The sequence below is a fragment of the Melospiza melodia genome, chromosome Z (assembly GCF_035770615.1).
Source record: "Melospiza melodia melodia isolate bMelMel2 chromosome Z, bMelMel2.pri, whole genome shotgun sequence".
In the NCBI taxonomy this organism is placed as follows: domain Eukaryota; kingdom Metazoa; phylum Chordata; class Aves; order Passeriformes; family Passerellidae; genus Melospiza; species Melospiza melodia.
In genome coordinates, this window is record NC_086226.1 from 44,353,812 (window position 1) to 44,371,875 (window position 18,064).

The following is an 18,064-nucleotide window of genomic DNA, read 5'->3' on the forward strand; positions in this document are numbered from 1 at the left end:
TTAAACAGATTTCCCTACTGTGAGAGAACAATAATCTTATGATTTTTGATTATGATTATTCTGATTCAGTGGCTGTTAGGTTTTTGTTCTTTTTGTCCTAAATAGTTTCATGATACTGGAGTTTCATGTATCTTAAACATAGATCCATAAAGTTCAAAACAAGAATCTGGCTTTGTGCAACTTACTGATACAGAAGGAGGTCCACTTGTGAAGAAGAAAATACAGAGAGACTTACTGCATATATTGTGGAGAAATAAGGCAGTGCAACATGAAACCCAGCATCAAATTAGGGGAGGAAATTTCAAGCACAAACATCAGCCTCATTCATGCTTCATCTTCATGCCTTCCTTAGGTAGTAGCCATTAGATATTCACACATGGGATCAGAGAGCCAACTCTACTGATTTTGTTGGGGTAGATGCAAGGATGAGCCTTAGGAACTAAGAGGGAGCAAACCTACTCCAATGATAGGAAGCCATGGAACAGAAGATGTAAAAATTAATTCCTTCATATTGAAAAGATTCACCACTCCTACCCTTGAGGTGGCTGACTGTGAAATTTTGCTTGTCCTCCTCATGTTGCTTTAGCACCTACAGTTTTGTGCTTGTGGGAAAAAATGGCCATCTGAAAACCCTCAGAAGCACAGCTTTTTCACTGATCCATGTCCAGCATGGCACCTGCACTGCACACATCCACCAGTGGATTACATATGGTGCCCTCTGCTCTCAGAGGGATGAGCATGGGACAAGAGAGGTAGCAGAGCCAGCATACCTCTTCAGCCTGCAAGCTGTTGCTGGAGGATGCTGTTGATCACCACGAGCTGCAACTGACAGTGTGAGGAGAAGGCCTGTCCCACAAAAGTCCCAGAAGCTATCTGTGTGCTTTCCTCCCTGGGTTGTCCTCAGCACAAACACACTGCTGCTGTTTCATTCAAGATAACAGGCTCCACTGTTACACAACTGGGCTCAAACTGGACCCAGAAGTATCCCACAGACAGTGAGATGGATTGTGCATGGGTGATGGCAGGTTTGCAACTTAACAGCTTCATTTTAAAAATGGTAAGATGGTGCTTAACTAGCTACTAGAACGTCCTCATGAGGACTGTGGCAATTAGGAATTGATCTTTGTTTGAAACAGAAAAAATATTTCCCACCAATGCATCAAATTCTGAACATAAACTACTCAATAGGTGGAGAGATTTATTTTGATGACCCTTCTGTTCCAGTTTGGCCTTCTCAAGATATGGCTAGCACAGAAGAAAATCACGGATCCAGGAATCAGCCAAATCATGCCTCTTACAGAAATGTAAATGTCTGTCCCCACAGTGTAAAAGACATGAGAGGAAGAAATGCATAATATTGGGTCTTCATCCCAAATCATATGGGGATATTAGGAATTATACTGTAAAATCATTGGGACTGGAAACACATGAGCATTTTCTGCAATAGACATCACCGACTAATCTTTTTTTACCTGACATGCAATATAACACTAATAATATATTTTGTTGATAAACAAAATGATAACAAATATATCCATGCAGTGAAATAACAGGGAAAATCATGTTTGTGCATGTAGAGCAAAGTAGACATACATTGCAATTTATCTCTCTACACTGTTACTGCCCAAAGAAATGTACTTATATTTAATCCAGCGCTGGTGCACATGACAGGCAGTCTGCAGATGTCAGTGATGTTATGTACCGTAAACTCCAAACATCCATTGTAAAACCATGCTCATTATAAGGAGTAAAATATGGTACCTGAATCTTAACTGAAGTATTAATAATAAAAATGGATTACATGCAGCTTGTTTGCTGAGCTATTCCAGGGATGAGACTGGTTTCAGATTTTGCCTCACTGACTGAATGGCAGAACAGGTATTTGTATGCAATGTCTCTGACCGGAGAGAAAATGTCAGAAACTTTATAAGTTTTATAAGGAGAAATAAAAGGTTCTTTGGTTTTTTTGCTTTAACTATTAAGTAAAACTCTATTGTCTGTGTTATTCCTTAGAAAAAGAAGAATCTCAGAAAAATTAAATATAATTTCTTGAATAAAAGTCTGTAAAAACATAAATTTCTCTGCACTTGAACATGATCTATTTTTTGAATGTGTATCACTGAGGCTTTGTTGACAGGGCTGTTAATGAAAACCCCAACTCTGTGTAATGGGCACACATTTAGATGATGCAGTAGTGTTTAATTATACAGCAAGCTTCAGATGTAGGCTGCTTGAACTGCTTAGCTTTTATATGTACAGAAAATGTATGAAACATTTCACTTTTCCCTGGGTGGAATGCTGGGCCTCTATGTACATCTCAGCCATTGGTAATGTGTACCAGGCAAGTTCTTTGCAAGTTCCAGAGCTGGCAGCCTGATTTCATTAAATCAAGGAATGATTTGGGGTAGCAGATCCAAAGAAAGATTAAAGATCATCTAGTTCCAACCCCTCTACCATGGGCAGGGACATCTTCTACCAAGTAAGCTTTGGCAGGGCCCTATCCAACTCTGCCTTGAATATTTCCAGGGATGGGGCACCTGTAACCTCTCTAGGCAACTTCTTCCAGTACCTCACCAGCCTTAAAGTAAGATTTTTTTTCCTAATAATCTAATCTACATCTATTCTCTTTCAGCTTAAAGCCTTTTTCCTACCAATACATGGTTTTGTAAAAAGTTCCTTTCCAGCTTTATAACACACTCTTTTCTTTAGCCTCTAGTTTGAAGAGCGCTCTTGTCTAGGCAAAAGTATTGAAACAGTGTGTTCTACCCAAGAATCATGCTGAATCAGGACGAAGAGCATCTTAACTTACAGTTTCAAGGGGAAGGCACCCTGAAGCCTTGAAAGTTACCTTGGCAAAGCTTCAAAAGCTAGAAATATAAACACCCAAAACTCGCATAACAGCAGCTGATTTAAAGGATTCCTTATTGCTCTCCATGAGATCTAAATTCTACTGAATTCAACAGGGACTTTTCTTGTTGTAGACAGTGTTTCAGACTTCATGGAAACTTAACCCCACGTGAGGTTCAAATCAGGACCATTTTACCCAGGGTCAGGCAATGTGTGATGACTTTCCTTCTGCTCCCTGAAAAGGACTGTTCACATCTGAAGGAGCAAAACCATTGAAAGCAGGAGGGAAAAGCATATTACCAGTGTTCACTGCCTCCCAAACAAGTGAGACGGAGCTGGCAGATTATGATGGGACCATTCGTCTTGTGGCCAGTGCCTCAACATGCCATCTGTGGGCTGCCTGCCGTGGCAATGGCCAGCTCAGCTTCTAACTTTTAGACATGCAGAAAATTATTTCATACTTGATGTAATGGCTGTCTGGTTGGACATTCATAGCTAATAAACAATCAGCTTTAGGTCAGGTGTTTCCTGGCAGCTAATGGCCACCTGTGCTAAAAGTTGTCAGTTGCTGCAATAATTCATGAAAGGATAGAAAATGGTCCTTATGTCAGTCATTATGGCATCAATGCAAAAGTTTTGTTTCAAGTGTAATCAGCTTTACGACACTGTCACTTCTTAGTGAAAAAGGAAGTTACCTGGTAAGTAGAGAAGTGCAGTGTACACAGCCAAACTGGTACTTGCAGAGAAAAGATCCAGCTTGTGTGAACTGCCAAATGCCAGGGAGAAAAAGAAATAGCATTGTCTTTCTTGACAGAAAGCACTACATCCTTTACAACTTAGACTTCTTCTGAAGAGTCAGGGGAAGAGGAATGTACAGGACCCCATTTCAACACTTTACACATTGATTCCACTTGTACAAAATTATGGATAAAGTATGTTTCCTACCAGGATGTGAGAAACCAGAAAAAGCAAAAGCTTTCCCTACAGGTAGTATATAATGTTGGCAAGAGCACATATATGAATTTCTACTCAGAAGACATTAAAATGACAAGGGTCATTTAAGTATTCACAGTTGCCAGAACCATATATTTCTGGGCGTACCATTTGTAGTGATACAATCTCATAAGAGCCCAAGCTTGGTACACACCAAAAGGAATCTATTTTCAAGTTTTACTTTGTGCCTAATCTTTGCAATCTCTCCCATGCAATCTAAAAATGGCAATTGATTTGTACATGGATGAAAATTTGTAATAAAGAAATGCAGGCAGACATCCTCTTCTTTCTTCTTCAAACACCTTTCTTCTGTCTTGGTGAGGAAAATATTGTGCTTAAATTGAGCTGTGTACTACACAGTGTATACAGCTCTGACTAACCAGAAGGCTAGAAAAGAGGATCATAACCACCTCTCCAGCAATTTTTAAATCTCTGTGTTGACTGTTGCTATTGAATTCAGAAACTGCTTATGCCTCAAAACCCACACAATGTGGACCAGATACTGGAAGGAAAGTACTTCCAGCGACCTCAGTAGCTGTTTGACAATTAGCGCTTGTGCAGTGGCAGAAAAGCCAGGAGCAGCCACTGGGTCTGGCATGTGTCTGTGGTACCTGAGGTCAGTGCTGGAGGAGAACACATCAGTTAGGACAGCCAACCATTTTCAGCTGCATCTTCCAAAGAGACATCCAGGCTTACATGTGAGCAGGAGGAGGAGCAGCAGCAAAGTAGGGCACGGCTGGGCAGATGTGCTGTACAAAGGAAATAGAAAGGCAATTCACTTATTTCTCATTTGTCTGGTTCTGCTTGTCTTTAAAAAAATGTCCACAGAGATTCTTTTCCACAATAGAGATAATGCAGATTATTTACGTCAATAAGTAGGTAGTGTCCTCAGTCAACCATTGAAGTGCACAGAATTCAATGGGAATTTTATCCCTAGCACCATCAGCCTAGGATGCTACCACTGGCCCTACCTGCATAGCATAACAGTCATCATTTACATGCACCTGTGAAAGGAAGGAGGATGAACATGAGTCATGAAGGATGGAGAAGACAATTGTATCACCACTACTACTTGACCTCAGGCCTCTTCTCTAGTTCTGATAACTTTTTTATTATTTGAATAAATTTATGAGCTTTCACTTGCATTTTAGCCAAAGGTGAAACAGCAGGCAAAACCCTGCCTCCCTGAGAGTTTTGGAGCAGCACAGGAGGGGTCTTTGCTTTTCTATACAGAACGACAGGTTCAAAAAAGGGACGGATGGTCATGGGAGAAAAAAGGGAGCAGAATAACAAGGTAGCTACACTGGCTGATGGAAAACAGCAGGTAATTTGAGAAGAATTTCATTACACAGGGCAAATTAAAAGATTGAACTTGCAAATGGCCAATAAAATGACAGTGATGAAAGAACTAGGAAATAAATAAATTAAAAGGCAGAGGTAGAGTGAAGTAAAACGGCTTTCTGCAAAATGTGTATTAATGTTTCAATAACAGGGCAAAGGGTGAGAGAACTACATCGTACCACAATTTTAAATGAATCTTGCAGCAAATTCCTATATATCTATATCTATATCTATATCTATATCTATATCTATATCTATATCTATATCTATATCTATCATTAGATATAGATATCTAATGTCTGTGTATGTAGCAAATATGTGGAAATTCACTCCCACTGCAGAAATTCCTATCAGATTTGCCCCTTTCCACAGAATTGTCTGTCTAGTCTTTACTAACAGCTCTGTTTCTGAGGTGGAAATGGAAAGGTGAATAGCATATGATTCATAATGTCTTTTAAAGTGTGCTGATGGTCTGAAGAAACACTGGAAAGTACAAACTAGCTGAATTCTGACATCTGAAGTTAGCAGTCTGCATCTTATTAGAAATAAGTACAATATGAAATTAAATATAATACTCTATTATGATGAGATTTACTGAATGCATAATTAAACTACTAAAGAATTTCTCTATCTGCCACAGTCCTTTGCAAACTCCAGAAGAGTCTTTATGAAGACAGAACAGGCGGCAAGTGGAATGGATTTGATACCTGGCTGCTTACCAGACAAAGGCTGGCAATCTTTGTCATTTTGCAATGCAGTGCCTTAGTGTAGATACACCCACTGAAAACTGTGATCATGAGAAGACAGGGCCACACATTTCTGCAAACTCACACTCCTTGTGTCCTTTAGGGTGATGAACCAGATGATTTTGCAGGGAGACTTTAAAATACAGAGAAAACCTACTCAGACATGACATCTGGTTTTGTTTCCTTCACAAATAAGGGATTTAAAAGTTCATCTAATGGAGGTATATGTCATCCCACTGACAAAGAAAATGACTGAAGCAATATAACAGTTCTTATGAAAGTATGTGATGAAGAAGTGCCAACGGTGTGTAAAAGACTTATGTGCAAGTTATTTAAAAGGGAAAATTTGACTGAAAAAGGAACTATGGAAGGAACATAAATTTTCTGAAGTGCTTATTGGTAACTGCACTTTATGTATCTCTGAACTAAACAAAACTCAGGCCATGCAAAAGTTCTTCCCATGTACACCCTACAAATGGATTTATCCAAGGAGAAGAAAAGGAGACCACCTGCAAAAAAGTAATTTTTGCACTTGATTCATTTGTGTTTATTCTATGTGAAGACAGAGGTGATTGGGCCATCTGTGCTGTACAAATAAAAATCAATTCTAAAGTGCATGAATTCTACAGCACCTTTAAGAAAGAAAGGATTTTTTATTCTTTGGAGACCAAAACCGGCCTCAAGCTGTATTACCTAGTGAGCATCATGCATTACCTAATGAGCAGAAATGTGAATGAAAATCTGAAAATCCTTCAAGTCTCTGTGCAGTGTTTCTAGTAGAAAGAACATCCTTTGTCTCTCACACCACTGACAGCATCAATTTCACAAAGAAAAGTAAGTAATGAGTCATTTTGAACAGGAGGTAATGACAGTACTGGCCTTTATTTTTACTTATGCCAAAACCTCTTTCACACCAACCTGGGAGACTAGAGAGTCCTAAAAGCAGCACTTCACCATGTGTTGAGCGACCTTAATGAACATGAAAATCAAACCCATTACTTGAGAGAGGCTATAATAAAGTGTCTGGATGCCAATAACCCTCACAGGTGCCCCACTCACTGGGAGACAGAAAGAGACTCATCAAAGTAACTAGGAAGGGAAATTATTCCATTAGCTGCAGAAATCAGGAAAAACACTTCCAAGAAAGGTGGCACTTTTTACTTCTAAGGAAGGAGAGCCTCTCTCCCTCTCTGCAGCTGGTTTTGCAGACAGTAAAAGGTTGTGGGGGGGAAAAAAGGAAAGAGTAAAGGAAAGAAGAGGTCTTTCTAAAGCTTGAGCCCAGGTCATCTGCTGGATCTACTAACTATGCAAGACAGTGCATTGAGCAGACAAGTGCAGCTAAGGATGACTGGAGAGACAGGAGAGAAGTTAAAAGAGAAACAAAGAAGACAAAAGCTCAAAAAATATTACTAGAGTAAAGCTAGAGAGGAGAAAGAATCAAAAGTAAAAGGGAAGAAAATGAAAATTTAAAAAGCCAAACCCATAAACAAATAACCCTACAGACTTAAACCAGATGTCTCTAATTTGGGCTACAATGCAGTACAAATCTGAGCCTAAGAGAAAACAAAAACAAGACACACAAGAATGCTTTCTCTTTCAATTCATCCTTGTTTGTTACATGTCCTGATTTTACTTCTGAAAGGGGAAACTCTCTGGCTGAGAAAAAGCCTTAAACATTCCTTTATGTTACCACTTACTTTCTCATCTCACATTCACATTATTGGAGTGTTTTCACTTTGACCATAGACATTTTCTCTATCATCAAGCAGCTGCATTGAGTGCATCAAACTGAGTTCAGTGGAATTTGGGGCCTGGCACTAGGGAGAAAAGGATGGTAGTGACACCCAAAATCCACAGGCCTCTCAGAAGAATATTTCCCACAATAAAGGCACATAGGCATCACGGACCTTTTGCACTGAAACATTTTGTTTATGTCTTATGCCCAGAGCATGGAGGCAGTAACCTTGGAATGCTTTACCTTGGCAGTAACCATCAGGAATGCTTTTCTAACCTGAAACTCTGCTGTTCTCTGCAGCCACCACTGAACCAAGACTGGCTCTTGTGATGCTTCTACACCCTGCTCCACTGCTTGGCTTTACTTACAGAGGGGAAGGTTAGTTCAGTCCAGCAGGTTCCTCCAGGATCAGTGGTCCCAGCCTCTGTCTGGGAAATGGTCCACGACTGGCCTTGGAAAGTGCAGCACTCTTCTATGCAGATTTCCCAGCTGTGGGGGTGGCCCGAGGCCATGGTTTTTGTTCTGAGTGGTATTCCCCACACTTGCAAAGGACAAGCACTTAACAGACCATCTGCCTATGGTCTTCTCATGGTCTGCCATGCTCCTGGCAACACCATACCTCCCACTATATTTCAGCTCCTCTTCCCTCAGACTCACTCAGTAAAGCACTCACAGGTGTGATGTCAAAATCTTGACACAAAATAAAGGGATAGAAAAGGTTGCAAGCTAGAGGGGAATTCTACATATTTCTGACATCGTAGAAGCTATTGTTTTGCACAATGCCTACTCAACCCCAAAGTGATACAGCAGATGGAGGAAGGGAAAACAGGTTACATGCCTGCAGTGTAAGTGTACTGACAAGCTTTGCTCTGCCAACTACTTAAATGACTTGCCATGCCTCTGTTAGAGTGGTTTCAAAGAGGATGTGAAATTGCAGTTCAGATTGGGATTTATGTATGCTTTTCATATCAGAAGAGTGTGCTGAAGCACAAGTTTATCTGCAGGTACCAGCCCTTGGGTTATAAATAATTATTTGGTAAAAGGCAAAATATTTATCGTTTGGATATAGAAAACAAAGAGTAAGCCTTGATTGGAATCTTCCAGTGAGAAGCACATTGAACAATCACATTATTTGTATAATCATGTTATTTGCCATGCTGTGACTTTAAAACAAAGAAAATTAAAATAAAAATGTCTCTGCTGTATTTGCTTCCAAATTAGTTTTGCCAGTTGGTATTTTATGACTTCACAACCTCATCCTTCACACCAGCACTCATGAGACTGTGGTATCTTAATTTTGTTGACGCATACTTAAGATCAGATCCAGGAACTTTGGAAACTAGGTGCTGATTTCCCGCAAAAATGTGCTTCTTAAGGACAGTCCTGGGAGCTCTGAACCTGAACAGTCAGAAATCAATCCTGCTTTCAGTTCCACTAGTAATCCTGGGCTGGATTTGAAGAAATAACATTTTTGAAATCTGCAGATTTGGTTTACTACCAAAGCCAGATTTTTTTTAAAGTATGCATGATCCATGGATTTGTACCTATTTCACTGTAGGCCATACATTAAAAAAAAATTCTACAGTATTTCCTATTACAAATCAGTAATTACTTCAGTAAACTTTTTAATTTCAAAGACAGGTGAAAGATTAGTGAGGTACAAAACTGTGTGAAACAGGCTGAGATTCAGAGTTTGCAGTATAGTGGCCTAACATACTAATATACTAATATCCTGTTGGTTTATACCTGACAGACTTTGTAGTTGTGCAGATAAAATAAGCCCAATTTATAGCTGTGAAGTTCTAACTAGCCAAGAGTCAAGCTGTTTTACAATTGTCTTGCTAAATATTTTCTAAAAAATACCCCACCCATTTCAAATCTAGACAAGTCTATGTAGGGCTAACCCGGGCAAGAAGAAAATGGTTTTATCCCACCTTGAATTTCTGCTTCCCAGGAACCCCAGGTCCTTTCCAGTGTCCATAATCAAACCTACCCTTTCCCATCCCTAGGTTGTGGCCCCTACCCTTGCTGACCACCACAATGCACTAACAGGTAGGGGTGCCCCTTCCCCATCCAAGCAGTGGTAATGCAGGCACAGGGATGCAGATGGAGGGCCTTAGCTACAACCTCTGTTGTCACACCTGCTGGTTGTGGCCCAGAAAAATGACTTGCAAACTCCATGATGAACATGATTAGACTTCTTGTCTGAATTGTTAAGATTTTTGTGCTTAACAGCTTAATAGGTAAATGGGCTTGTCATCCCATCCCAAAACATGCACATCAGCATGTTCATACAGGATCTGTGTGAAGGAGCAGGGAGAAGGTTGCTTCAACTTGTCCCAGTGAGTTTCAGTTGTTCTGGTGCATTTTGAATGTAGCAAAACCACTTGTAAGTCTGTCATCTGCATCTAAAATAATCTGCTGTTCACTTCACTTGTACAGTCCTTTTGTGAGATTAGCTGAACAATTACAAAGAAATCTGTGCTTGCCTGGAGATGAAATCACCCACTAGCACTGAGAAGAGGGTTTGGTAGGTATACCACTGCCTGCTTCACCACTGTGTGCCCACAACAGCCTCCCCACGGCAGCATGACTCAGGGCCTCAGTGCCTTCCCACTTGCTTGTGCACAACCACCATCTCCTCCTCCATTTCTAGAACTCTGCTGCCAATCCACATTACCCGACAGCAAACATGAAAAATTGCGACGATGGGTTAAGGGGATCAGGCATTTCATCAAGGGTGGTAATATCCTATGGCCTCTCCCCTATCTTTTATATTTCCCTCACATTACCATTGCCTTCATTGATCCTTTTCATGTCTACTCTTTCATCTGCACTATTGTTAGCCTTCGATGACATGGTGCCAGCCACATCCCTCATGAAGCCTGTGCACCAGGTGACTAACCTTTCCACCCAAGATGTCCTTGTCAGGGATTTTAAATTCTAATTAAGTATAGCTTCACTGGTTTTCCACCTCTGAAGGAATGCTATCAAGTGCCGTAGCACCAGGAGATAGGTAGAAAATTATAGGGAAGAAACTTATCTTAATTCTGATCCCTTGAAAACACTGCTCCTGTTTTCACTGTGTGTCACTTTTAGCTCCTTTGGGTGCGGTTTGAAGATGTCCCCCTAAATAATAAAAAACAAAACCAAAAACAAACAAAAAAACCAAACCAAACCAAACCAAAAAAACACCAAAAAACACAACAAAAAACAAAACCTCTGGAATTAAACTATCCTGCTTTTGCAATCTTTCAGCTGCTGTACTGCCACTGCAAATCAGTAGGTAACACTTTTTTATTCCCACACAGCAACTCACCAGCCACAACAGAGCCAAATGAAGCTTTTCTACTCATTTGATGTCTGTGGTCTAATACCTGCCAAGTTCTTGACCACAGAACATTAGCTTGTGTCCACAGCCTCCAGGACCCTGAGCTGGCTTGTCTCCAGCTAGTAGCTGAGACTAGTGCTACTTAGCTGGGACTACAGCAGCACAGGCAGTGCACACTGAGGCCATTGACACATTCAATTAATGTTGGATCTCCAGCTCTTTACAGGTCTTGGAGGAAAAGGGAATCCACTGAACAACTGGTTCGTTTTTGCAGAAATACGTAACTGTTCTTTTTTCATTTTTGTTGCTTTTCCTACATAATGTTTCCATTTAGACACATCTATAGAAACACTGACATTTTGAAGGTGCTTCTGGAAAGCAGGAGACCTAGAAGAGACATTTTGAAAGGCACACCAATCTGCCAAATGTATGAAAATGAACTGTGAAAGAGAGAACATTTTTAAACTGATTTTAAATAGTTTCAAAGTCAGTGGAATATACTGCATAAACCAGCCCTTTAGTCTTATAAGAAGTGTGCAGCTCTCCATCACCTCCACCTTGGCTTGCATAGAGCATGGACCAGTCTTTCCTTGAATGAAGCCAAATTAGAACTTGCACACCAAGACTGCAACTAAGGCACTTCTACCCCAAACCAGTCCGGGAGATCAGAGTAGAGAAAGTCCAAAGCAAAATCTCCACCACCCTGAAATGTACATACTGTCCATGTGAGTCCTTGGCACCAGTTGTTTCATTTTGTAGAACTTGTCTTGGAGCAGTAGAAGCAGTCTACAGCATCTTACAGTGAAAACATAGTTTATTGTAACCTATCCCATTACTCTGGAAGTTGAGAGTATAAACTGAGCAGTGCAGGAGCAACCCTTAGCATCTGCTTTCCATATGGGAAGATACAGATAAGCTCCCCATCTGATATTACAGCTACCATTTACTACAGTAGCATCTAGAGGCCTTTGATTGGGATTAAGCCACAATTACAGGTACGGCTTGGACTTAATAAAGTAGCCTCTACCTCAAATAACAAAGAAGAAGTGTATGCTGAGGTACAGCCTCTTTGTAAAGGAGCAAGACAGAGGTTACCACTGTGGTTATACACTTTTACAGGCTAGGCATAAATGGGATCACAAGTGAAAAATTCCTTTAGTCTCATTCTCACCCAGATTCATGTTTACCACTAAACTGCAAATCTGGCAGAGTTAGCTGATCTCAGCTGAAGCCAGCCCTGAGAATGCAAAAAATGCTGGAGGTCAGGTGCCAGGTGGGATGGAAAACTGGGCAAGGAAACCTCCTGCAGCCTCCCTCTGGCAGCTCCTGTTTCTGAAAGCCTCTGCCAGGAGACCTATGCCTTTTCTAGCTCTAAATCCACCCCTGACAGCAACTGAATGTCTTTGATTTGTATGAATAAATTTCAAAATATCCTGTGATTACAGCTTCATAATATTCCAGAAGCAGATGGCAGGCACAGATGACACTAACAGTAGCTCTAAGTGCAAATAGGCGGTGGCAGAGAGGAGTGAGGAAAGACAGAGTTAGTTTAGAAAATCTATGAAAGAAAAAAGGGCTATTACTTTGAAGATGACACCAAATAATGAAAGCAGGTAGAGACTATTCAATTGCCACTAGGAGAGGAATACAGAGCCATGCTTCTTGAACTAGTAGTGTGGCCTTAAATGTCTCACTAAACAGAGAATAGAGAGAAGAGAGAGAAAGACAATATACTCAACTTCCCTTGACAATTAGGAGCAAAAACTCTGCTCTCTCAGGAAATAAAAAGCAGTATACAATTCAGAAACTAGCACTCATCACCTGGATAAACACACACCATTAACCCAAGTTCCTCCCTTACTTCTGAACCAGGTGATGAAGTTCACTAGTCAGATAAAGCTCTTTTCTAAATCATCTTAGGAAAAAAAGTATTTATCTGCCAATCCCACCAAAGTTTTAAAAAACATTATAGCCTCACTGCAAACCTTGAGGTGATGTTTAATTTTATTAAGATGCAAGTGGGAATGAGAAACCATCCATGGTACTAAATGGAGTTCTCACAATGTCTCTTCAGAATACTTTCACTCTCACTCCAGGCAGCAAGGAGAGATTATTTTCTTCCCTCAACAATCTAAAGAATTAAGCAATAGAGAGGAAATCCTCTGGAAAATACTCAGTGAATCTTTTTCCTCTCCTCACCACCTCCCTTTTCCAGATTTTTTTTTAAACATAGTGTACAGCAAAGTAAAAACTGGCATGCGGTTCTCTGAAGTTCTTCTACAGTTTTTTGATCTTGGGAATTTCATTTTCTACCTTATGACAATTATATGAGTGGGGATAAAATGCTTGCTTTGGGGTTCATCTTAGACAGAGATGTAATAAACATTGCAACTTTCCACTGCAATGGAAGAAATTCTTTTGTAGAACAGCAGGAAGGGACTGTGTGGATTAAATTATATCTGAGCACTTGAATATGAATAAAGATGCTATATGGTGGATATATTGGAAGAGTGGAAAGGGGGAGAAAGATAAGAAAAGAGGCAATGGTGGTTTTGAAGATGAAACTGGAGGCAACCAGTGAAGTCCTCACTTTTGCTCTAAATGCAGTCCACCCTAGTTTCTCAGTCCCACTGAGCTGCAGCTGTTCATACGCACACATGTGCACACACACACACACACACACACAAAAAGCCCAATTATTAACAAATAATTCATCATATTTTGCATTTTTTTTCTCAGATAATTGCCAAGTATGAGTCAGCACAAAAACTGAATTACATCTGCCTTGTACCAAAAAGTTTGTTCTACCAAGTGCACAAAACAAGGCAGAGATAATTTCAACCATGCCATGCTGTGCTAGATTACTTGTTTGCCTTTTCTCTTCGTGGGATGCTGTTGTTCAGAAGGGACACCACTGAGGCTGATAAATTCACCTTACTTCCAGCTGCTAAGTAGGAAAAAACCAGCTTTGTATTGTATATAAAAAAAATACCAAAGTGCAGCTACACCTAAAAAGGTGAAGGCCATCTGCTCAACACCTCTCTCTTAGACATTAATCTTTCACACCAGGATTGCACACTAGGTTTGCACACGAATCCCTGAAACATCCCGCTCAACTTTATCTATCAACAACATCCAGTACTTTGTCTGTCTTTTAAAAACATCTTTTCAATTACTTTGGTGTCTTGACATGCAGGCCTGTCCTCAGTGTATGAATGGCCTTCCTCTGCCTCATCAGAGTGGGGAGAAATTAATCCCAGAGATGCTGTGGCAGAGCCTGATGGAGAGCACAGTGGTGTCTGGGAAGTGCCTGTGTCCAGGACATTCCTCTCCTGGTGTGGGCTGCGGCTGGGACCAGGACACTCCTTTCCTGCGCAGAGCCACTCATCATCCTCCATCGTACTCTGCTTGCTCTGGTTTGCCCAGTAAGATAACAAAAACCTCACTGGGCCACTGACAGTGCAGGCGCCAGACATGTGGGGCACAGTTCCTCCATATTCCAAATGTGCAGAAGATCAGAGCAGACTAACCCCTGAGAACAGAGGGCAGACTTAAGGACAGGGTAGAGCAAGGCTAGGAAGGGAGGTATCATGGAAAAGTAAGCTTGGTAAGATTATCTTTCAAGGCCATATGCACTAGGATTCATGATAGGCTCATTCTTAGAACCAGAAGCTGGCATTGATGCTGAGCTCTGAAGTGTGCACTCAGCTATGTCTGATGGGCATCTGGGTATGCATTATCTAGGTAACATGGGGACAATTATTGATTAGCTTGTCTATTTCATGTGACTCATGATATTTTGGGAGTTTAGTGACACTACCTGGGCATGTTTGTAGGAGATATGTGGCACTTGCATGGTATAGGCTTGTTGGTCTGCAAGACTGGATCTCCTCAATGTGCTGTTTAGCTTGGCTGACAGCCACTGCAACCTGCTTTGGCAGTGTGGGTGACCCATCTTGGCATTTTGCCTGTATCTTTGAAGGATTTAGGTTATGGTGGATTGATTTTATTTCTTCACTTTATACTCAGGCATTGACCTTTGGCTGTTGGCAGATTGATCCCTTCCCAACAGCTTTGTTCATCCAGAATTTAGACTTACATCATGACAGTAAAGGTTGAAGGACCTTTCTTACAGATATGCCTACGAATAAATAGCAATATTGTAAGAAGGCAAGGGCACACTAAAAATCTTGAATCAACCCCAAATGCAGCCAAGTCTTTCACACAGCAAAACCTACTTCCATCAGAGATGACAACAATCCTACCTGGTGAAAAAGTTCTTTGACCTTCACCAGCTTCTCTAGCATACTCAGTCACATCTTGACAGTGGTGGGAAGGAAGAGATAAGTCCATTTCAAAATGGATGTATTTGTATTATTTTAGCAGCCACAGAGCAAGAAAATTTAACAGTCACATGTGACCCTGCTGAAATGTTGGTAAAACACTGTCCAGACTGTCAGACCCAAGAGTTTATTTGAATTTGAATCATGCCCTTTATCAACCCCCCTGAGGACTGCAGTATCACCTTGCAAAACTGGCAATGTCACCTATGCTGATTATTCCAGAGTACTGGCACTGGGGTTTCTACTCGGACAGTAGAAACACAGAGAAACTGAAACACAGAGAAAAAGAGATTGTTTCTGGGTGACCCAAGAGCTGTTCAATGTATTTTAGAGAAAGCATTGAGTGTACTGGACCTTTGCACACAGAGGCTTAGGTTGCTTCTGAAACACCATAGTTCAGTTCAATTTGTCTTGAAATAAAAGGTGATCATTTTACTTCAAAATAATTGGACTGCAACTGCTAGTGATTCAGGAGCCGTTTTACACACAGCTCCTTGGTCTTTAACACAACTGAGCTGTCCATGGGTAAAGAATGGGATGGCCTATATTGTTACAGGAGGTCATCTTATTAGCCCTCCCATCAATAAATTCTGATGATGACACAAGTGATCCTTAGCCTATGTACATTTAGATTTTACACATCCTTTTAGTCAGGAGTATTACTTTCCTACAGTACAAATACTATATAAATGTCTTTTTCATAGCATATAGCCTGATAGCAATTGGGCTGAGGCAGCTTAAAAAAGTTTTAAGAATAAGTGCTACCTTTTTGTGGCCTAACAAAGCCTTGTGAATAGAAGAACGCTCCAAGCACAAACATGGCCATGGACCAGGCAGTCCTGAGGAGTGGTGTCAGCCTAACACTTAAGGGAACCCAGACCTCAGTCTAGTTGTTGTTTTAGGAACATGTATCTCTATTTCCTACTACACTGACTTCTGCATCTTTTTAAAGATGTGGAAAGACTTTCAAGAGTTTATAATTCAGTCAACATGAATATTGTAATGTCCTCAGCTGCCTATTTCTTTGCTTTCAATAATAACTTCATCTGTGATCTCTAAAGCCCTTTCTTTGCTTATTAGAATTGCATTTGTGCTCTTTCCCAAAGACTTTATTTGCAGCTTTTTATGAGTAAGCATGGACAGAAGAAGAGAAATAAACTGTGTAAGTTAACCCTCTGACTTTTTCATACTATGTCAATGTGTGTCTCCTCTACCTTCGTACAGTAGCCTGGATTTTTCAGTTTATTTCAGATATGTATCCTGACCTTCTACTCATATGTAAATCAACTTCATTGATGTAGCGTTAGGACTTCCATATCTGATTTATTAGGAAAGCTTAGTTCTAAAAACTTCAATATTAAAATCCCACAGTACCCTGCCTAGCAGGCAAAAATCTCATGCTAGTTAGTCTAATTGTCCACTAATAACAGATGTATCCCCTTAACTATGACATACTATTAGAGTTATGATGGGAATTGTCTAAAAAGCTTCTTCCTCTCCATATTCTCTCTTTGCCACAGCGGAACAGTACCACCATCTTTTTTTTTTTTCATTATATAAGTCAATGGTAGACTAAGAAAAAGGAAAGAATGACTAATAATTTTGTGTTTCATTCATCAGAAGAGTACTGCATAGAAAGTAGAATGGAAACTCTTATTTGAAGTTTTATCTTTGTCAGGAATAAATGAATAAACAAGGCAACTTTTTAATGAGAAGAAGATGGCAGGTGGTTCACCATACACATATTTTGCTGTCTATCAAAACTATCTATCCAGAGTCTTTACACAAAGTTATGAAGTATTAGGGCTCCATCTAAGATATCAAATAATGTTTCTGCTTGTCAGCAAGATGAATCATACAATGTGTCCCTCCTACTCTCAAGCACATTATATGCTCTCATAGGCATATGAGCACACACCCCTGTGTGCTTTGGACTGCTTGATTTAGGTAAATTTCTTAATTTTCCAATTCTTAACAGAATGTGAACTGACACTAATTTACCATGCGTACTAGTGGCGCCATGTATCATTTAATTTTATGCTGGAAGGAGATCTTACACATATTAATGCAATTGTGAAGTTTTTAGCTGCCCCTTCCCATGTAGTGCTCCTGTGTTTAACACTCAGAATTTAATCACAAGGATTTACATCAAGATAAGAAAACCACAAAATCTGGTCTAAGCTGAGTAGAGTCAAGCTCCCCCATTTTAGCAAGTTCCTAGACAGACCAGATCTTAGCTTTGAACTAAATCACTTCAATGGCACAAGTATATTCTGAAAAAAACAGGTTGATAAAATGAGTATATTAACATATTCTGCATACAGTTACATGATTTTTGTGTTCTGTCATTTTGAGTCCCACAAAGCCAAAATTTAAAAAACATACATTAAAAAACATACTGGATGGAAATTATGTAAATGCAGACCAACAGCAGAGCCCTGATCTATTTATATAGAAATTGAAGTTAATTAAAAGAGGGGGAATTGATCATTAAGGATATTTTGCGGTGTCACTTTCTATCTTGTCACAAGCTCTTCTTGGTGAAATCACTACTAACAAATCTCTTAAAATACACCTTCTATACCAAAGAATCCGTGCCAACAAATTAACAGCCCTGAAGCATGGTCCTTTCAGGAACTCTCTTTGGACAGTGCAGCTGCCCACAGTTATCAACGTGCACCATGGGAAAAGAGAGAATGCTCTCAGCTTCTTCATTTGAAAGTGAGCT

General features: G+C 40.2%; 1 long non-coding RNA gene across 9 annotated transcripts in view; it reads right to left on the minus strand.

Moving 5' to 3' along the window:
- LOC134431890 (uncharacterized) overlaps positions 1-18,064 on the minus strand; it is a 136,086-nt gene that overhangs the window by 83,184 nt on the left and 34,838 nt on the right. For 7 of the 9 annotated variants that reach the window (XR_010031135.1, XR_010031138.1, XR_010031130.1 and 4 more), the window contains one exon: positions 4,452-4,589. The exons of 1 other annotated variant lie outside the window; for it this stretch is intronic. This is a non-coding gene — a long non-coding RNA (uncharacterized LOC134431890). Of the gene's footprint in view, positions 1-3,597; positions 3,614-4,451; positions 4,590-18,064 lie in introns of those variants that run through there. One more of the 9 variants, XR_010031136.1, reaches the window with a different exon arrangement.